We start from the raw sequence: 22,129 nt of genomic DNA, 5'->3' as shown, positions 1-22,129 counted from the left end.
GCACTTCTTTAAGTGTTTCTCAGCCATTTGATATTCCACTGTTGAGAATTCTCTGTTTAAATCTGAGCTCCATTTCTCTATTGGGTTATTTGGTTTGGTGGTGTTTAATTTCTTGAGTTCTTTATATATTTTGGATATTAGACCTTTGTCAGATGTAGAGTTGGTGAAGATCTTTTCCCAGTCTGTAGGCTGTTGCTTTGTTCTCTTGACAGTGTCACCTGCCTTACAGAAGCTTCTCAGCCTCAGGAGGTCCCATTTATTAATTGTTGACCTTCAGGCCTGGGCTGTTGGTGTTCTGTTCAGGAAGTTGTCACCTGTGCCTATGTGTTCCAGACTCTTCCCCACTATTTCCTCTAACTGGATTAATGTCTCTGGTTTTATGTTGAGGTCTTTAATCCACTTGGACTTGAGTTTTGTGCATGGTGACAAATAGGGGTCTAATTGCATTTTTCTACATGTAGACATCCAGTTAGACCAACACCATTTGTTGAAGATGCTGTCGTTTTTCCATTGAATGGATTTGGCTTCTTTGTTAAAAATCAAGTGAGCAAATGTGCGTGGATTCATCTCTGGGTCTTCAATTCTATTCCATTGATCCACCAGCCTATTGCTTTGCCAGTACCATGCTGTTTTAACAGTAGTTGCTCTGTAGTACAGCTTGAGATCAGGTATGGAGATTCCTCTGGAGGATCTTTTATTGTATAGGATTGTTTTTGCTATTCTGGGCTTTTTTTTTTTTTTTTTTTTTTTTTCTCCATATGAAGTTGAGAATTGTTCTTTCAATATCTTCAAAATATTTTGTAGGTATTCTGATAGGGATGGCATTGAATCTGTAAATTGCTTTTGGTAAGATGGCCATTTTTACTATGTTAATTCTCCTGATCCATGAACAAGGTAGATCCCACCATCTTCTGATGTCATTTTCAATCTCTTTCTTCAGAGATTTAAAGTTTTTTCAAATAGGTCCTTCACTTGCTTGGTTAGGGTTATTCCTAGATATTTTATATTGCTTGTGGCTATCGTGAAGGGAGGAATTTTCCTGATTTCTTCCTCTGCCTGTTTGTCATTTGTATATAGGAAAGCTACTGACTTTTTTGAGTTTATTTTGTATCCTGCCAATTTGCTGAAGGGGTTTATCAGCTGTAGGAGTTCTCTGGTGGAATTTTGGGGGTCACTTATATACACTATCATATCATCTGCAAGTAGGGATAATTTGACTTCTTACTTTCCCATTTGGATCCCCTTGATCTCCTTTTGATGTCTTATTGCTCTGGCTAGAACTTCAAGAACTATATTGAAGAGATATGGGGAAAGTGGGCAGCCTTGTCTGGTCCCCAATTTTAGAGGGATTTCCTTGAGTATCTCTCCATTTAATTTAATGTTGGCTATTGGTTTGCTGTATATAGCCTTTATTATGTTTAGATAAGTGCCTTATATTCCCGATCTCTCCAGAACTTCAAACATAAATGGGTGTTGGATTTTGTCAAATGCCTTTTTTGCATCTAAAGAGATGATGATGTGGTTTTTCTCTTTCAGTCTGTTTATATGGTGGATTACACTGATGGATTTCCATATGTTAAAACATCCCTGCATGCCTGGAATGAAGCCTTCCTGGTCATGGTGAATGATGTCTTTGATATGCTGTTGTATTCGCTTTGCGAGTATTTTGTTGAGTATTTTTGCATCAATGTTCATATGAGAAATTGGTCTGAAATTCTCTTTTTTTGTTGGGTCTTTGTGGGGTTTAGATATCAATGTGACTGTGGCCTCATAGAATGAATTTGGTAATATTCCATCCATTTCTATCTTTCAGAATAGCTTGAATAGTATCAGTAGTAGCTCCTCTTTGAAGGACTGGTAGAATTCTGCACTGAAACCATCTGGCCCTGGGCTTTTTTTGGTTGGGAAACTATCAATGGTTGCTTCTATTTCTATAGGCGAAATAGGGCTATTTAATTTGTTTATCTGGTCTTGAGTCAATTTTGGCAAATGGAATTGGTTGAGGAAATTGTCCATTTTCCTTAGATTTTCAAATTTTGTGGCATAAATGCCTTTAAGGTAGGTTCTTATGATTCTTTGTATTTCTTCGGTGTCTGTTGTTATGTCTCCCTTTTCATTTCTGATTTTGTTTATTTGGATAGTGTTTCTCTGTCTTTTAGTTAGATTGGCTAACGGTTTGTCTATCTTGTTAATTTTCTCAAAGAATCAGCTTTTGGTTTTGTTGATTCTTTGGATTGTTCTCTTTGTTTCTAATCTATTGATTTCAGCCCTGAGTTTGATTATTTCTAGGCATCTACTCCTCTTGGGTGTTTCTGCTTCTTTTTTTCCTAAAGCTTCCAGATGTGTTGTTAAGTTGTTTATGTGGGATGTTTCCATTTTCTTTTTAAAGGCACTTAGTGCTATGAATTTTCCTCTTAGCACTGCTTTCAATGTGTCCCACAAATCTGGGTATGTTGTTCCATCATTTTCATTGAATTTCAGGAAGTCTTTTATTTCTTCCCTTATTTCTTCCATGACTCATGTGTCATTAAGTAGAAAGTTGTTTAGTTTCCCCGTGTTAGTATGCTTTTTGTTATTTCTGTTGTTGTTGAAGTCCAGCCTTAGACCATGGTGATCTGATAAGATACAAGCTATTATTTCAGTCTTCTTGTATCTGTTGAGGTTTGCTTCATGACCAACTATGTGATCAGTTTTAGAGAACGTTCCATGGGGAGCTTAGAAAAAGTATAATCCTTTGAGTTTGGGTGGAAAGTTCTGTAGATATCTGTTAGATCCGTATGATTCATGACATTGGTTAATGAAGTTATTTCCCGCTTTACTTTTTGATTCAAAGACCTAGCCTTGAGTGAAAGTGGGGTGTTGAAGTCTCCCACTATTAATGTGTGGGTATCGATGAGTGGTTCAAGCTTTATTAATAACTCTTTTACAAATGTGGGAGCCCTTGTATTAGGAACATAGATGTTCAAAATTGTAATGTTTTCATGATTGACTTTACATTTGACGAGTATAAAGTGTCTATCCTCATCACTTTTGATTAATTTTGGTTGAAAGTCTATTTTATTAGATATTAGAATGGCTACCCCAGCTTGTTTCTTGTGACCATTTGCTTGGGATATTTTTCCCCAGCCTTTTACTCTGAGGCAATGTCTGTCCTTGTGGTTGAGATGTGTTTCTTGAGTGCAGAAGAATGTTGGGTCATGTTTATGCATACACTCCGTTAGTCTGTGTCTTTTTATTGGAGAATTGAGACCATTGACGTTGAGAGATATTAATGACCAGTGATTGCTAAGTCCCTTCATTTTTGGTATTTGTAATAGACGAGATTTTGTGAGGTTGTGATTTTGCGATGGTATAGTTACCTATTTCCTATGTAGTTTTGGTTGTAGTTTGACCCTTTGGGGTGGAGTTTTCCTTCTAGTAACTTCTGTAAAGCTGGATTTGTGGCTAGGCACTGGATGAATTTGTTTTTGTCATGGAATATCTTGTTTTCTCCGTCAATGGTTATTGATAATTTCGCTGGGTATCGTAATCTTGCCGGGTATCTGTGTTCTCTTAGGGTTTGCAGAACCTCTGTCCAGGCCCTTCTGGCTTTCATGGTCTCTGCTGAGAAGTCAGGAGTAGTTCTGATAGGTTTGCCTTCATATGTTACTTGGCCTTTTTCTCTTGCCGCTTTTAATATTTTTTCTTTGTTCTGTATATTTTGTGTTGTTATTATTATGTGGCGGGAAGATTTTCTTTTCAGGTCTATTCTATTTGGTGTTCTGTATGCCTTTTGTATGCTTGTATGCATCTCCTTCAAATTGGGGAAATTTTCTTCTATTATTCTATTAAAGATATTTTCTGGGCTGTGGAGTCGGTTGTCTTCTCTTTCCTCTATCCCTATTATTCTCAAGTTTCGTCTTTTCATGGTGTCCTTGATTTCTTGAATGCTCTGTGTCAGGCACTTTTCAGATTTAGAATTTCCCTTGATGGATGTTTCCAGTTCTGCGATTCTATCTTCAAGTCCCGATATTCGTTCTTCCATTTCTTGCAATCTGTTAGATAAGGCCACCTCTGAGATGCTTGCTTTCTTTTCTGATGCTTCTCGATCACGTTTTTCTTCCGTGTGTTCCTTTATCTTCAGGTCTTGAACTGTTTTAATGATTTCCTTCATCTGGTTATTTGTATTTTTCTGAAATTCTTCAAATGCCTCTTTATATGACTCTTTTAAATCCTCAGCCCTCTTGTTTGCCTCCCCCTGCATTTGTTTACAGATTTTATTTTTTTCTTCCATTATCATCTTACTTTCTAAGGACTTGAGGTCATTTTCTTGTATATCAATTGTTGTTGGGTTCTCCATGTTGTTTTCATTGGGATTGCTGGGATCTGGAGATGCCAAACTGTTTTGGTTTTTGTTAGCGTTCTTTCGCTGTCCTCTTGTCATTTTGGTGACTCTGATGTTGGGAGGTGGTTTGTAGTGACCTTCCCTGTTTGAGAGTGGATAGTTGATGCCTGATTATAGGTAGGGTGCCCTTGCCTTTGGCGATCAGGGAGTATTTCCCTGGACCAGGCAGGTGATTCAGATTCTACTTCTGGAGATTTTTCTCAACACCTTAGGCTCCAGGCTGAGTCATGCAAAGTAGGTTTCTGTTTGGGCCTTTTCACCTTACTGCTGTAATTCAGATCAGCAGTTTTGGGATCTAGAGTAAGGTCAGCACAGAAGCTCTCTGGTTGTGTAGGTTGATCCCAGCTGCCTGTCCTTCCTCTTTCTTTGTAGCCAAGACCCCAGGTAGATCAGATCTTCTGGGATGCAGCTGTCTTTTAGCTCTGCCTCTATACTCTGTAGGAGCATCCAGCCTCTCCCATGAATTTGGGAGTTCTTGCTGGGTCTGCAGGAGCTGACCCAGCTAGGATTTGCCTGTTGGAAATTACAGGATCAGTGCCTGGTGGACCTGAGACAATGTGGTTTCAGGCCACTGGCAGTATCCAAGGAGGCAGCAATTTCCATGCCCCTGTAAGCCAGGACGCTCCCAGATTGCTTTAGATCAGCAGTTAGACCCTGCAAGCACGACTCACAGCTTCCTGTATCATGGGAGGTCCTGTCGTGCCCGCAAGAATGGACCCAACTAGGTTCTGTTGTTTGGGGAGTGCCAGGTCAGTGCCGGCAGCCTGGGCGGGCAGCTGGCGACAATGGCGATTCAGACAGCTGGCGGGAATCCCTTGTATCTTCTCTTTCCGCCAGTGAAAGCCAGGATGCTTCCAGATCACTTTAGGTCAGCAGTTAGACCCTGCAAGCACGACCCACAGCTCCCTATATCGTGAGAGGTCCTGTCGTGCCTGCAAGAATGGACCCAGCTAGGTTCTGTTGTTTGAGGAGTGCCAGGTCAGTGCTGGCAGCCTGGGCGGGCAACTGGCGACAATGGTGATTCAGACCACTGGCGGGAATCCCTTGTATCTTCTCTTTCTGCCAGTGAAAGCCAGGATACTCCCGGATCGCTTTAGGTCAGCAGTTAGGCCCTGCAAGCACGACCCCTGGCTCACTATTTCGTGGGAGGTCCTGTCGCGCCCACAAGAATGGACCCAGCTAGGTTCTGTTGTTTGGGGAGTGCCGGGTCAGTATCTTCTCTTTCCACCAGTGCAAGCCAGAATGCTCCCAGATCGCTTTAGGTCAGCAGTTAGACACCGCAAGCAAGACCCACGTCTCCCGATAACTTGGGCGGTCCCACTGGGCTGTGGGAGCAGTCCACGCTGGTTTCTAACTGCCCCTGTTTGCAGGGTCAATCCTTTGTGTCTGGCTTCAGATTGGGCCCAGGATGTGGACCGAGCTACATGCCAGTTCTAGCTGTTTTTGGTGAGTCCCGCCACCTGTGTTTCCACTCGGGCTAGGGAGGTGACCTCCGCAGTTTGGCGTGGTGTGGATGGAGAGGTTCAGTGGTAGTTTCACCCTATTCGCTGAGACTCCTCAGGTTGGGGGCTCTGGAAAATCCCCTCCCCAAATGGCGAGTTTGGGTTTTATGTGCCGGCTGCAGCTTGGTTGTGGATTCCGTTTCAGAGTTTGGGGAGTGCGTTTAGCACCTCCGGGCTGTTGCTTGTCCCGGGGTTAGACCCACTGGCGGTCTGCGGAGTTTGGGGCCCCACTCACCTACAGTTCTCAAAATCCAGCAGTCTGTGGCTCCATTCACGTCCCTGGTCTCCTTGGAGTAGATCAGCTATGGTGCATACTGGTCGACGCCATCTTGGAATTCCCGTGACTCAGTAGATCTATTTTAATGTTCTTTGGAATGATGAAAAGCTCAGATTTTTTTTTACCTTAACTTCACATCAATTAAACTTTTAGCACTCTTAAAATTAGAAGTATGTTTTCCACTTCACAGTATTTATTCATTGAGAAAGCAAGCAAATAGACTAATTATACTGTATAACACAAAAGAGAAGGTTTACTACTGTGCCAAACCCATGTGTTTTAAAAAGGGGGGTGGAGGGTGGTTTACTGCTGGTTTTGCCCAAACTTGGATTTTCCTTTATATAGCTGCAGTAATTTACTAATATATTGCCTGTAGTCTCTTTTCTCCAGTCCTTCCTTGCACTGCTCTTGAAGCAAGTCTAATCCCAACTGGACTCTGTGGGCCATCTGACCTTGAGAAAATTTATTTCTCTATGTCTTCTTTCCATTGTTTTATTCTAAAATAAAAATTGTACCTATCTTTTAATTTTCTAGTAAATTTACAATGACTTAGTGCATGTAGAATACATAAAACAATGTATGGTATGTAATAAGAAAATAAATTGGCTGTCAACTCTGCCTGTGTTCAAGCTTGCCCATTTGTTAGGCAGAATTCTGTGTGTGGTGGAAGAAATGAAGACATTTTGCCCAGTGGCTGGTTTGCCACATTTGAAGCTATCTCCATAAGGAAGTTCACTGATGCTCATCATCCTCTTTGAAGCAGGTTAGGTATTGCCTGTCTTATTGTCAAAGAATCTTTAAAATAATAGAAACATCATTAAACGCCAGATTCTGTAGGTCTCTGAGGTTTTCAAAGACATTATCTAACTATTTTACTTTATCAATCTATAGAATCATACCTATCTGTTAAACCTAGGGTGTACATTCTTGTGATAAAAATAGGCTAGTAATTGACATGACCATGATTTGATCAACTAACAATTAGCTTGTATTACTTAAATTTCCTAAACCGCCTGCACTAGCACTTTCAAAGTATTGGAAGTAAGCCTTGTATGATAATTGAGTTGTATGGGTACAATACCTCATATTAGAGTAGAAATACATCTCTAATGTGTGTGAAGACTAATCTTAAATTTGAATTCTATACTAATGTATAAAAATTAAACTTATTTTGCATCAGTATACAAAAATCTATGGCCAGTATCTGCCAAGACAGGATAAGCAAGTCCTCAATAGTTTCTGCCTCACAAATATGTCTGTCAGGTATACTAGGCCAGAAGGCTAAAGATGATGCTCCAACATTATAGAGAATTTTGGGTGACTGACTGATCAGGGAGCTAACTGTCTCTGTCATTTTTTTTTCTTTTTTCATTTTGGAAGCTGCTAACTTGCACTTCTGGTTTACTCAGGTAATTAAGTTTTATTCCTTCTCAAGTCTCTGATGGGACTGAAGACCAGAGAGTTCAGTTTTACAATTAAACTTAGTTGTTTAGAGGTAAATTATTTTTATGTCTGGATAGATGTTATAAGTTGATAGAGATGAGATATGATAGACATTGATTTACATCCAGAATTTTAGACTTACCAAGATAGGAAAGATGTTTTCTTCAAGGTTGCCATGTACAAATAACCAAAACACTAAGAATGTAACATTTATATAATTACTAATTGTTTTGTGGTTCTTCTAGCTGTATATAGTGTATTGTGTTTATGTGTAAAAATAAAAAATAAAAAAAAAGTAAAATAAAGAAAATAAATTAAAACAGTAAATAGTAATAAAAGTAGTTACTGTTGATTTTTGTATTATTTGTTTTTGCTTCTGAAATAGAATTCTGGCTACCTGTTTCGATTTTATGTCAACTTGACACAAGTTAAAGTCATCTGAGAAGAGGGAGCCTCAATTGAGAAAATGTGTGCATAAAATTGGGCTGTAGGCAAGCGTTTTTAAAATTAGTGATTGATAGGGATGGGCCCCACCCATTATAGGTGGCTCTATTCCTGGGCTGGTGGTCCTGGGTTATATAGGAAAGCAGGTTGATCAAGCCATGGGGAGCAAGTCAGTAAGCAGCACCCCTCCATGGTCTCTGCATCCAAGTTCCTGTCCTGCTTGAGTTCCTGTCCTAACTTCTTTCAGTGGTAAACAGCAATAAGGAAGCTAAGGAAGCCTTAGCCAAATAAACCCTTTCGTCTCCAAGTTGCTTTTGGTCATAATGTTTTATCATAGCAATAGAAACCCAAACTAAGACACTACCTTATTGCACTTATAAAGAATCTTGCCTTTTCTTTTGCTTATGGCAAACCTTTCAGGTACATTAGCATGATTTTTCAAACTTATAACAGTGCATAATCTTGAGTACCCCCACTAGATCTGGATGAACCCCAGGAGTTAGTGTATTACTGTGCTCTCTAGCTAGTCATGCTGGGATCTTCAATGGTGAATAATTCCATGTAGAATAAAGTGCAAACTTATCCTGGATTTAGAGACATAGATAACTCTTCCTCTCTCTGTTCTTCCTTACGTTTTGCTGCATCCATGGTAAATACATTTTCTTTACTCAACTGTCTTTCACTATACCTTCGGGAGTCTCTTAGAATAGTATGGTCTAACTCTGGGATCCAATACCTATATCTTCAGTAATATGTTTAACAATTGGTTGTGTATGAATGTTAAGCTACAATATATAATCTTTTGTAGGTTATGTCACCAGCTGCCTTAGGATAACACTCTTAACTGACCTTTCCTTTTGTTCTCTTTGCATTCCACTGAATGACTTTTCCAGGTATTACAGTGAGGAAATGGTTCTAGGCTTTACAGCTGGCTTCTGTAAACAAAGAGAGTAAAGCAAATGGAATCCACTGGCAGAAACAGTACTTGAAATTGAGATTATTTTTTTTAATCACATTTGTTTCTTTTAATGTTTGCAATAAGATTAAAACATTACAGACATTATTGAAAGTATTTTGGTAATATTCAGCTATCTCTGATGATCTTTTTAGTCTACAATTCTTTCTGTCTATAGTTGCAACTAAGAATGCTGCTTTTCAGTAAGGTTGCTTATAATAAAAACGTAGAGTGGAGACAGAAAGTATTGCTGCAGATATTCTTTTGCCTTGTATCTTCTAATTGTGAAGACACTCCTCAGTTAGGTATCAAGTATCCTAGCTTACAAGCAGGTATGAAATTTAAGAGTACAGAACAATAAATAGTGGTTTCAGGTTTGACTCCAAGTCCCTTAACCTCACAGGCTAATACGTTTCTGCAGTTGTTTGGGGCAGGATTTCAGGCTGTTCAAATTCAATTTCTGTATTTACTCTTAGAACCTCTTCTATCTCATAAAACTCAGGGTTACTGTAATCTTGCTGTCAGAGAAAAGGCCCGTATACATTCATAAATGGTTACTAAGATAGAATAGCGACCCTGCAGATTTTAAGATAGGATACCTTTCAGGCCTCAGGCAGTAAGTGCATTTTAAATTTGAAAGTGGCTTGGGAGAGTAAAATTAATTCTTATTAAATGGAAAATTTCCCATAGGCTTTTACAATGTGTACAGATAGAGAAATAGTGGCACAGAGTGTTGATCTAGATCCAGATAGCAGGTTGTTAGTGTAGCATAGTCCAGCTCCAGAAGTCTTGGTCTTACTTTAGCACAATTTCTTCTACAGAGATACTTGAAATCTAATTGATGGTATTACTTTAGGAATGAGGACACATATAAAGAAAATAAAGTGATGACAAGTATTGATACGTGAATGTGTGTCTTTGGCTCTCTGTATAGTACATTAAGACTCATAAGCCAAAAGCAAACACAAGATGCTCTGTGTCACCAGTTGAGAATTAATTTTGTTTCTTGAGTAGCTGTTTCCTCCCACCCACCATTTGGTAATCATTTGACTTGATGTCACTTGCTTATGGAGAAAGCAAATGAATGAGATATATTGAACAGTAATAGATAAATGGCCCATCTATTACCTGAAGGAAGAAGATTGTGTGGTGAACCAAAATGAACAAGAGCATCAAAGTGAAACAGCGTAAGTGTGCCTGTTGCCTCAGCTGCTTCCTGCAGCTGTGCACTCAGCCAATTCCTTCGCTTCTTTAAGTTTCAGTTTTCCTGTTAATAAACTTAGGCTTGCAGTATCTTTCCTGAAAGTTTGTGTGAGGTAAATATTATTGAGGTAAAATGCTCAACAAAGTTTGGAGCATTGGTAATAATAAATGTTAATTTTTCTTACTGTGATTAATAGTAATAAGGCTGGCTATACTAGTAAGGTTTTGTATTGCTATAAGAAATCCATGGGAGAAGTAATTTTAAAGGGAGAAGGATTTACTTGGATCCCAGTTTCAGAGATTTCAGTCCATGATCAAATGGCTGCTGGTTTGTTTGTTTGTTTGTTTTGGTGAGGAGGGGGAGATATGGTAAGACAGAATATGGTGGTAAGAGTGGGAGGCAAAGGTGTCAGAGAGGCATGGATCAAGCAAGACACAGTCCCAAGATCACACCCCCAAATAGGCCCCATCTCTGAAATATTCTATGATCCTTCCTTATAATACCATAAGATGATTAATTCATCGGTGGATAAATTTATTATGTCTGAGCCATAATGGCATAATTACTGTGAGTGAATCGATCTGCTGAGGATCAAACCTTCAACACCTGAGACTTCTGGGGGCCATTTTATATTCATATCCAAACCATAATACTGACTTAGATTACACTAGCAGTTGTATGAAGTAGTTTATTGACAATATACCCTGGTCAAAGAAAGTTAAAATATGTTATTACCCAGATAGATATGACCTTCAGTGGGTGACCTTATTTAGTAATAGTCCTATTGAGATCCAAGGAGGGAAACAATTTGGAATGAGTTCTTCAGAATGTTTCTTTGTATCTCTAAAAACATAGAAAATGATTACAACTTACTAATGCTCAGGAGAAGATATAATGGGAAAGGATCAGTTTTAACCACTGCTGATAATGATTAAACAGTTTAGAAGATTTATGTGAAACATATATGTATATATATATATAATTTTAATTATAAAAATTTACATATATATAAAGTATATATATAAAAGTTCACTGTGTGAATCAAAATCCTGAATAAATAAATTAAGAGGCAAGCCAGTACTTATAATTGAGAAATTTGAATATTACAAAAGCTACTCATTCTTGGTATATTAATTTTTAGGATAAGTGAAATTGTTAGGAAATTTTTGGAACGAATATGACAACAAAGTTTAGAAATATAGATAATTATGAAGAACTAAAGGCAGATGTGGAGAACAGTTAAGAAGCATGTTATAAAGCTGTAGTTAATAAAATAATTTTTATTCTTCTGGCATATAAATAGATGAATCTAATGTAAAAAAAATAGATGAATCTAATAAGTTGAAATTTCATTTTGAAGTTTAAAAAGTATAGTTTGTGTGAGTATTTGTGTGCTTTCATATGGGTGTACATGTGTGTGCAAATGTATGCATGTGCATGGAAGCCAGAATCAACTTTGGTGTCATTCTTCAGGTGTCATTCACCTGGCTTACTGAAATGAGGCTGTATGACTTGCCCTCATTTATAGGGGTGAGGAGTGGCATGGCATATCCTATCATCATGTGTCTGCCCCACCTATACCCACACATGCCAAAACAGCAATGCCTATGTAAAGGGTGCTGAGATCCTCTGCTTAATTGAATGTGAGCAACCACTTATACAGTGGAAGCCTATTGACAGTGATTGGTTAATACATTCCCTTGGATTAGATAGTGAGCACTCATACTACCAGGGTCTCTTTGCAGCAGAAGCATATTAAAGGAGACGTGAGGAGACCACATGTCTCTGTTAATAAAATATATGCCATCACACCCCACTTTTTATGTGGGTTTTGATTATTAAACTCAGGTCCTCATGTTTGCATATCCCCATGTTAGCTATATCCCCAGCCCTGACTTTGAAATTATATTAACATAAGATATGAAAAGGACAAAATTTCTTCAGCACATCGCTGGTTAAAACACAACAATGTTATTTCCAATTTCTTTACTTTTTCATACTAATTTCTTTTTAAAACCCAATTGGGAATACGTCTTCCAAAAAATTATTCTGGGACTTTGATTAAAATTCATTGACCTTGTAGATGTGGTTATTATGGTATGTTTTCCCCAATTATTTAAGTCTTTCTTTCTTTATGCTTTAAGCATAAAAACTATAAACACTGTGTTAGATTTATACCTGATATTACATATTAGGTATAATTCTTAAGATTATTTTAACATTGACTTGCAAATGTTTATTCATAACATGTAGTAAAACATTGGCTTTAAAATATGAAAATATTTCTAGTATGTATTTTTATTTATATGTATGTAGGTATCTGTGTGAGTGTATATCTCTGTGCGTACCTGTGTGGGCCACAAAGGGGTTATGAATTCCCTGAAGCTGGAGTTGTAGGCAGTTGTGGGCCATAACAATGTAGGTGCTAGGACCCATGTTTGGGTCCATTGGAAGAACGGCAAGTGCTCTGAACTGTTGTCATTTCTCTAATCTTCCTGATTTTAAGTCATTGTTGACATTGTATTGTGCACTCTTTAATGATGTCGTTTGTGAGGAGTAGTTGTTGCCTAGGATGGCCCTATTTCTGGACTCAGGTGATTCTACTGAGTAGCTGAGACAATACACACATACCACTATGTCCAGCATAGGATCATTGGCATACAAAGAGTTTGGTTTCTGGTACTGAATTATCTCTTGATATTATGGGTAGTCTCTAACTTGATGCCTTTTGACTTTATGATGGTGTGAAAGAAGTATGTATCCAAGAAACTGTACACTAGATTTTGAATGTTGTTGACCTTTTTCTGGGCTGGCACTCTGTAGTGTGACCTTCATATGATTTGAGGCAGAGGCAGTGAAGAATGAGCAGTGGCTATTCTCCAGTGACCTCCACAGTTGCTAAGCTTGTGCTTATGAGCTTGGATTCATTTTGACGCAATATTTTAGTGTAAACTCCTTGTCCATTTAGGATCTTGTGTACTTTGTAATATGTTTGTACTGATTTTCAATTGTTCAAGTTAAAAGTTGTTTTCTATACCTTAAAATATTATTTTAAAGCAATTCTTTTGCTTTTTGCAGAAAAAAATTTAAAAAGCCCTCAATGAGTATCTTTCCTTTGTTTACACTTTATAATAATATTGTCAAAATTATCAAGACCAAGAATTAACAATGACAACAATACTGTTTACCAATTATAGATCTTATTTGAATTTTACTATTTTCCTCACCAGCGTCCTTATTTTAGCATAGATCCAATACAGCATCTTACATTGTATTCATGTATCTCTTCTTAGACATCTCCAATCAGGGGTACTTCTAGCTGGGGCAGTCTTTATTTTATTTTATTTTATTTTTATGACCTTGATACTTTAGCAATACTGGTCAGTAGTTTTGTACAATTTACGAATTTGAATTTGAGTATGTGTATATACAAGTGTGTGTGTACATGAGTGTGTGTGTTTGTGTGTAGAAGGGGAGTGAGTTTGAGTGTGTGTGTGTGTGTGTGTGTGTGTGTGTGTGTGTGTGTGTGTGTGTGTGTGTAGAGGCCAGAGGTTCCCATTGGGTGCCCTCTTTAGCCTGTATTGGGCTATATTTTTGATACAAGGTCTCTCATTAAACCTGGAACTCACCAATTGGATAAACTGGATGGCCAGTGAACCATTGGAATGGATCTACTTGTCTCTACTTCCTATGCATCTGGGCCAAGCTATATCTTCTACCTCTTTTTTTTTTTTTTTTTTAATGGATGCCGGGAAGTGAACTCAGGTCCTGGGCTTGTGTAATAAGCCTTTTACTGACTGAGATGTCTCCCTAGTCTAGTGTGTTCTTTTTCATGATGAATTAAGGTTATTTCGTTGGGGTAAGATTACTACAGATTGATACTGTAGCCTTCTTAGATGAACACATTTTGAAGAAGGCTCATTTCTTGTGACTTAATATTGACCATTTAACTAATGTAGCATCAGTCAAGTCTCTTTACTATAGGAGGGCAGTGACTTGTTTCCCATTAGATATCACTAAGTATCTGATTGAGAGACACTTTGAGTCTATATGGCTATCAGGGTTGTCAAAGTAACTGTCACTCACTAATTTTGTTTACATTCTTGTTTCCAATCATGTGTGCCTAATAGAAAATTTCTATTGTTTTCATTTTTGTTTCATTTTGATACTAGAGATTGAACCTAGAGTCTCATACGTGCTAGCTAGGTAAATCCTCCTGTTCTTGAGATACAATCCCCAGTCCCTACAATTTTTTTAAGTTAAAAAATTTATTTCTAAGTTGGTTTTATAGATTTAAAGTCATGCTCAAAAGAGTGATCAGCTTTTCTGACCATGTACAGTTTTTGCACCTATGTTCCTGAATGGAGGCAGAAATCTACACATATGTCTCCCAGGTCCTTGGACCTCCTTTGATTGTTCCTTGAGAGGCATTCACTGTACCTATTCAGTTTATTCATGAAGCTCCAATCTAGATTCCCCTTCTCCATTATCTGGTAATGTAAGAACAAGCTGTGCCAGCCTTGCTTCTACTTCTGCCAAATGAGCTCCTGGTAAACAGGCAAAAAAATCTCCAGACTTAGCCCTGCTAACTCGGCTGTCTTGGGCCCCCACGCACTTGCTGAGCCCCCTTCAGATGCCAAGATCCACAACTTGCTGTTTTCTATCATCCTGAACCTATTAATTAGGAATTTGCTGTAAGCAAGAGCCTTCCCTACAGCCTATTTATTAACTTATTCAGTTATGTATTTAGATCACTGTGCTCCTGTGACAGTTGTTTTTAAACTGTTAGCTCTTTAAAATCTTTGTTTATATTTGGAATTTGGAATAAAGACACAAAACAGTAAACAATAAAATATAGTAAGGACAGGTTGATATAATTGTACACATAGTATAACCGTACTTAACAATACCTAATCTAAACCTAAAATTGTTAAAATGGTAAGTTTTATTATATCTATTTTGCCACAATTGCAGGAAAACACCTCTTTAAAAAAAAAGTAAAACTATTAAGGAACTAAGAAGTCAATAAGTAATAAAAATGCTCCTAATATTTATCTAGTGACCTTTGCCTACTTATATACCAACCAGCTTTATATAAATATTTAGCCTTAGGTATTTCTAAAAATAATTCAAATTAATTTTGAATTGAACTTTAATTGTATAATTTATTGCTATTTAAGTATTATAAACCATGTTGGCTCATTTTTTACAATGTATTATACTAAAAAGTGTATTTTACACAGCCCAATAAGATGGTTTCTTCTTTCTGCTCATCTTCCTACTCTTTCTAATTTCCTTCTCCTCTTTTTTTCTCCTCCTCCTTTCTCTGTATCTGTCTTTCTCCTTCTGTGATATGTGTGTGGCATGTATGACAGTGTGTGTGTATGTGTGTGTGTGTGTGTGTGTGTGTGTGTGTGTGTGTGTGTGTATGCAGTTCAGAGGACAACTTTATTGTGTCAGTTCTCTCTTTACATATCGGTTCTGGGTATCATATTTAGATCACCATGTTGCTGCCTAGTCATTATATAAGGTGCCTTTTGAGGAAAAAAAAAAAAAGAAAGTTTAAGTAAAAATTAAGGCACTTCCTTTTCTTTTCTTTCTTTCTTTCTTTCTTTTTTTTTTTTTTTTTTTTTTTTGAGTGCATTATTTAGATCAGGCTGGTCTCAAATTCACAGAGATTCTCCTACATCTGCCTCTTGAGTGCTAGAATTGAAGGCATAGGCCACCTTAACCAGCCCCCTTTTCTTTTTTGGTGTAGGATCTTGATATGTAGTTCAGAATGAACTGAAGCTTTTGATGTTTCTGCCTTGATCTCCATAGTCCTAGGATCTCGGGACTTTGCTAAGCATTGCAGTGACTTAATGAATAGATAGAGTCTAGTTGGGTATCTGTAACCAGAAAAACCAATATGATCTTTAAAAATATAATTGTTGTTGTATGTGGTACTGGGGATGGAACCTATGTATTGTAGTGCTCTACCACTGAATTACATCTTCATCCCTGAAGCTATTTTAATGTGACTGGCTTTGCTGAAAGTGTCTTATTTGGACCACTGATTGCCAGCTGTCTATTGTTGTGTGACAACAAGTCACCACAAACCTCAGAGTCTTAAAACAACAGTGGTTTATATTTGTTTCTGGATGATTTTGCTGGTTTCTTCTGAGCTTACTCATTATTGTAGTTTTCTTTTCTGTTGCTGTGATAAAACACCGACAAAAAGGAATTTGAAGGAGGAAAGAGTTTATTTTAAACTCCCAGGTCACAATCCATCATTGAGGGAAACTGGGACAGGGCTTTAAGCAGGAAACCTAGAGGCAGAAACTAAATCAGAGACCAAGGAAGAGTGTGGCTTACTGGCTTGCTTATGTTTTACTCTAGTGACTTCCTTAGCTGTTTTTTGTTTTGTTTTGTTTTATGTAGCCCAGGCCCACTTGCCTAGGGATAATACTGCCCACGGTGGCCTAGTCCTCCCCCATTAATTAGGACAGTCTGATGGTGGCATTTTCTCAATTGAGGCTCTATCTTTCCAGATGGCTAATTTGTATCAAGGTGACAAAAACAAACCAGCATACCCATGATGTTGCATTGGTGCATTAAGTAGAACTAGAGAGTCTAAGATAGCCTCATTCATGTTTGGTACTCGTCTGGGGATGGGTGGATAGCCAACTTTTCAGTGTGTAGAATTTCTTTAAAAATTCTTTTAAATTAGATTTATTCATTTTACTTTATGTGTAAATGTTTTGACTAAGTGTATGTATATGTACTGTGTGTGTGATCGGTGCCAGCAGAGGTGAAGACATCAGATCACTGAAACTTGGGTTAGGGATGGTTGTGAACTACCTTGTGGGTGCTGGGAGTTGAATCTTGTACCTCTGTCAGCAGCAGCAAGTGCTCTTAACTGTTGATCCATCTCTCTAGCCCACTGTTTGTTGAATTTCTTATTGGATAGTTGTTTAGCTCAAGTATCGGAGTAGCAAGGAGTCCTTAATTAATTAAGACAGAAGATGTAAGGTGCTCTGAGACAAGGTTTGGACTTGTCATCTCACTCATACTATACTTATAAGGCCAGATAGGAGTTTCAAATGGACTTTGTCTTTTGATGAAAAATTACAGCAACATCACAGTGCTAAAGAGGTGTGGACACAGGCAAAATTCATTGGGAATCATTATTATAAGGATCTATAATGATAGGAACACAAGCAAAAGGATAGGAATTGGCATGGTAGGGTCTCAGTAAATAATAAAAAAATAGTTGCAAAGAGTGAGCAGGTGTGAGAGTGTCTATTGGTATTTCTTAATTTCTCTGGTCCTAGTTAGTTATATGATTTATTTCTTTTTCTGAGTATAAGATTTCTCACTCAAGATCCTTGTGTGCCAAGATATCAGTGGCTTACAAAGGAGAACATTTGTGTTGTTTCTAACTTTATATCTGATACATGTAGCACATGCTTAAGGACTGGTGATATCATTTTCATTAATAATAGTAAATACTAGCTATTACCTTCTTAGAACCTGTCATCTTGTCTCATTAATTAGATGAATTGTCCTTGAACTGTAGAATTCCGGCAATAAGCCAGAGGTAAAACACTAATAACATAGCCTTAGCTGTGACTCAGAAATATTTATATAAAAAGTTCACTCCTTTATTCTCACATGTCTACCATAAATTAAATGTGTTACTATAGAAAATTATGGTCTGGAAGTTTTGTGGCTACATCTTTATTTTAGAAAGAAAATCTTAGAGCTTCTCTTTACAAGTGGTGGCCTTTAAACTTTCAAATTTCATTGAAGCCTGTTTTAACTCAAGGAACCTGTCAGCTTTAACATTGTTTCCCATATTTTTAAATATTTATGACCCTACCCTAGCCTAACATAAACATGAAATGTAATTTGAGTGTCAATGCTATGCTTAAGTAAGACCCTTTATAAAAGTAAAATTCCATTGATTGTTCCTTTTCTTTAGAATGAAGACTTTCCGTGATTTCTTTTTTCTAAATATATAAAAATGAAACATAATCCTAATAAAAAGTACAATTTGAAGCACACCATGCCTCTAGGAAGTCCGGTCTGTTCTCAAAATAAAAGTTTTCAGGTTTCTAATAATCCCTTGACATGAAGGCATTGAATGGGGTATCCCTTGATTTCTACAGTTCTCTTCCCTTCCTTCTTCAGTTTGAAAAACAGAGATGGTTTTTGTAAGCTTCTTGAAAAATGGTGACATTGTATGTTGGGCAGACTGAATATACCCCATTAGTATACTTAAATGCATTTTCCTAGTCTTTGTATTAACTGAGTTAGGCTTTTCTAAATATTTCAAATGGAAATAAATATATGAAAAGGGAGACAGGAATCCTATGAATCTTCACCTTTCACCTTATCCTTTTTCTGTAGCCATTATAATCCAAAACTTAAGTTTTGTTAGTTCAAGTATGTATCTTTGAATGCAATGCTTACTTATAACTAATTTATTATTATCAGTTTAACATTTCCTTTTTTCAGAAACTTGCATAGTAAATAGACCAAGGACAGTTTTTCATTTCCTTATTCAAATCTTTGATTTCCTGTTTTCATAGTTCTTTTTCTTCTGTAAAGGACTAACACACTATTGTACAAAGTTGTTTGAGCCTTTGGCCATTACTGCTAACTTTAAGATTTATAACAATTAGAAAGGATTTTAAAAGGAAGCATAAGGAGAGGGTACACACTCAGTAGGTCTCACTAAGTTGCCTCAGTTCGCCTCAGACTCATGGTCCTCCCGCCTCTTCATGTAGAACAGCTAGGGTTGTAGGCATGTGGCACCACTGCCAGCTGAGCAAAGACATAAATGATGAAAATTGTATGAAGAGGAAAAATGCAAGTATGTAGAAGGCCCACAAAAGGTCCATTGTATATTCATGAGGTTAATGTCCTCCCACAGTAGGAGACTTTAAAGCCAAGGAAGTTTCATTTCTCGATCTTTAGTAAAGGGACACTTGAAGAAATGCGCTGTGGGATGTAGATGCAGTGGCTCCTATGATACTTTTACATCAAAATCCTCCCATAAATTCAAGTTCTAAGAGGAACCACTTTCTCTGGGCCTTTATGTTTTATTTTCAAACACTTAAAGCAGTATGCACCCAATTTTATTTTATTTTATTATTTTTTCATGGTTCTAACCACTATTACATTGTTCTTTAGAAATCAAGCAACAAAAAGGTTGCTTAGTCTTGTCGTCTGTATTTGCATTGCTCTTCCTAATTATGCCTCTGTAGAGTTTTCCCCTAGAATTTCAAGGATTTGGAAAATAATCTGCTACTCACTTGATAAAAAGTATTCCATAATCAGTTCTAGGAAACTGAATGAGCTTTTGGTATTTCATCTATATTGTCTGTAATTAGTTTCTATTCTTTCATTTCCATTAATGTCTGCACTGGAGACTTACCATTAATCATGCCATAGCCTCCTTTGTGTTGCTCTGGTGTCTGTGATTCCACCTCATTAAAAGTCAGCACTCCCTGTTGCCTTGGGCTACAGGTTCTTCCTAGTGTTTTATCAACTGAAATTTCTTTTTCTTTTTTTTTTTTTTTCATCTTTACAAAGTTTTCTGTTAAAGAGATTTTACTATTTTTGCATTAACTTCTGTTTTTACGTGAATGTTTAGAACTGTGAATGGGCAGAGAGTTTTCTTCAAGCTAACAAATTACCATGACATAATAAAATGGATGCTCACAGTGTTTTGTATTTATTGCAGTTGCTCATATCTCATTTAGCACAAGCCATTTTTATTTGAGGACTGTCACTGAGACAACGTTCAAAATTCTGAGCTACAATTAAAATGATACATATACCCTTTCACATTTGCTCTAGCTTCCGTTCCTTGATTATCTTTGGGGAGACTATCATATTGCATCTTCGTCTTTCCCTATGACTAGGTTGGTCTTTCTTGCTCAAATATTTTACTCACTCCGTTACTGTTTGGATGACCTAACTGTATTATGTAGTGGTAACCACAGTATGAAGGGTGACTAATAAATACTGTATTTTTTGGACCATAAGATGCTTTTCCCCCCAAAAGTGAGGGAGAAATTAGTGTGTGCCTTATGGTCCATTTGCTGTTTTTACTGTTTTTCTTGTGTTACTCCTATAAAAACTGGGTGCATCTTATGGTCAGGTGTGCCTTATACTCCGAAAAATACAGTACTCATTTCCCGTTCTTTTTGACAAATTCTCTTAAACCTTTCTATTCTCATCACTGTTTCATAGGCATATCTAGCAGTACTACATGCAACCCACTATATATAGGATATTGTAACAGTACTATTTTGTTTTCCACATATTATCCAAAAATGATCTCACCCATACACATAAGGAACCTGTGGCCTATGAATATAACATCTGAGTTACATTAGTCCTATCACTTTCCACTGTTTTCCCATTCTTACATTAGTTAGTGTAGTGCTTCCGACCCCATCCTGGGCTATAACACAAATGCTATTATTCCGCACTGTTTACAGATGATAAAAGGAAAGCAAAACAGAGTAACTGACTTGCCTAAGGCTATACAGTTAGTAAGTTCTTGGCAGGATGTTAAACCTTAGCTGACTGCCTCTACACTTTCTTTGCTTTATTGCCTCTTTAAGCTATTTTATATGAGCGTTACAAGGAGTAAGTTGTATTTTATTTCACAGGGTTGAAGTAAATTTTAACATTTTCTTGAAATTGGAGACAGAATTTGATTCTGTGAGAGAACATTCCAGAACATAGTACAGAATGAACAATGAATCAGAGATAGGCTTAATGAGTACTTTTAGGGAATAATGAAACGATTGCATTTATTCCACAGAAATAATAGCCAGTTATCTTGACATTGAAACTATACCCATTAGAACTCTACTAAAAAAATACTGAGTTTTAAAATATAAGGTTTAGATTAATTAGATTTAAAAAATACTGCTAATTGGAGATAAAGAAATGGGTCAGTAGTTAAAAGTACTAGCTGCTCTTCCTTAAGACGCAGGTTTGATTCCCAATACTGCATGGTGATTCACACTTGTCTGTAATGTCAATCTCAGGGGATCCAACTTCTTCAGGCCTCAGAAGGCACCAGACATACATAGAAACAAAAACCCGGATAATAAAATAAATATAATCAAAAACACATCATAAAAATAAATAAAATATTGCTAATTATATATAATTTATTGAGCATACTCATTCTATTTTTAATGGGAAAGACTTTATTAGTAAGCAAATAATAAAATTACCAGTATTTACTGTAGGGTCTCTTAGGCTTAACTGTTCCTTTTTTTTTAATCATTTATTTATTATGTATATGAGTACACTGTCTTCATGTACACCAGAAGAGGACATCAGGTCATAATACAGATGGTTGTGAGCCAACATATGGGTGCTGGGAATTGAACTCAGGACCTCTGGAAGAACAGCCAGTGCTCTTAACCACTGAGCCATCTCTCCAGCCCAGCTTAACTGTCCTTGAGACATTTCTGTCCAGTCCAGCATAATTCATTTAGTTTAACATATCAAAACTTGGCCCAGCAAGAAGTGTTGGATATAGGTTGAATTTCCACTGAATTCCAGAAGAAAAATGTTATTTTGTTTTGGTCAATTTTGGTCCAGCAGAGGTCTTGCCATGATAGGTTCCTTATATACAAGAAAATTCATATCCAAGAGTAAGTGTGTGTGTGTGTGTATGTGTGTGTGTGTGTGTGTGTGTGTGTGTGTGTGTGTGTTTACTATGGCTTGCATCCAGGGAGCCTCTGACATGCTAGGAAAATGTTCCACTAAATTACAATCCCCAAACCAAAAGTAAGAATCCTGATTTTGAGGTAAAGCTGATTCCCTAATCTTGGGAATAAAAATGTTTGAAATTCCCATTAATTTTTATTGTTCACTACCCATGCTTGAAATACACAAAAGAAAA

The 22,129-nt window shown here is 37.2% G+C and overlaps 1 protein-coding gene across 1 annotated transcript in view; it reads left to right on the top strand.

Annotated features, from left to right (window-relative positions):
• Megf9 (multiple EGF like domains 9) overlaps positions 1–22,129 on the top strand; it is a 93,843-nt gene that overhangs the window by 28,213 nt on the left and 43,501 nt on the right. The gene's annotated exons all lie outside the window — the stretch shown is intronic.

Source organism: Acomys russatus, chromosome 2 (genome assembly GCF_903995435.1).
Source record: "Acomys russatus chromosome 2, mAcoRus1.1, whole genome shotgun sequence".
NCBI classification, from domain to species: domain Eukaryota; kingdom Metazoa; phylum Chordata; class Mammalia; order Rodentia; family Muridae; genus Acomys; species Acomys russatus.
This window is presented reverse-complemented; position numbering and strand designations above follow the sequence as displayed.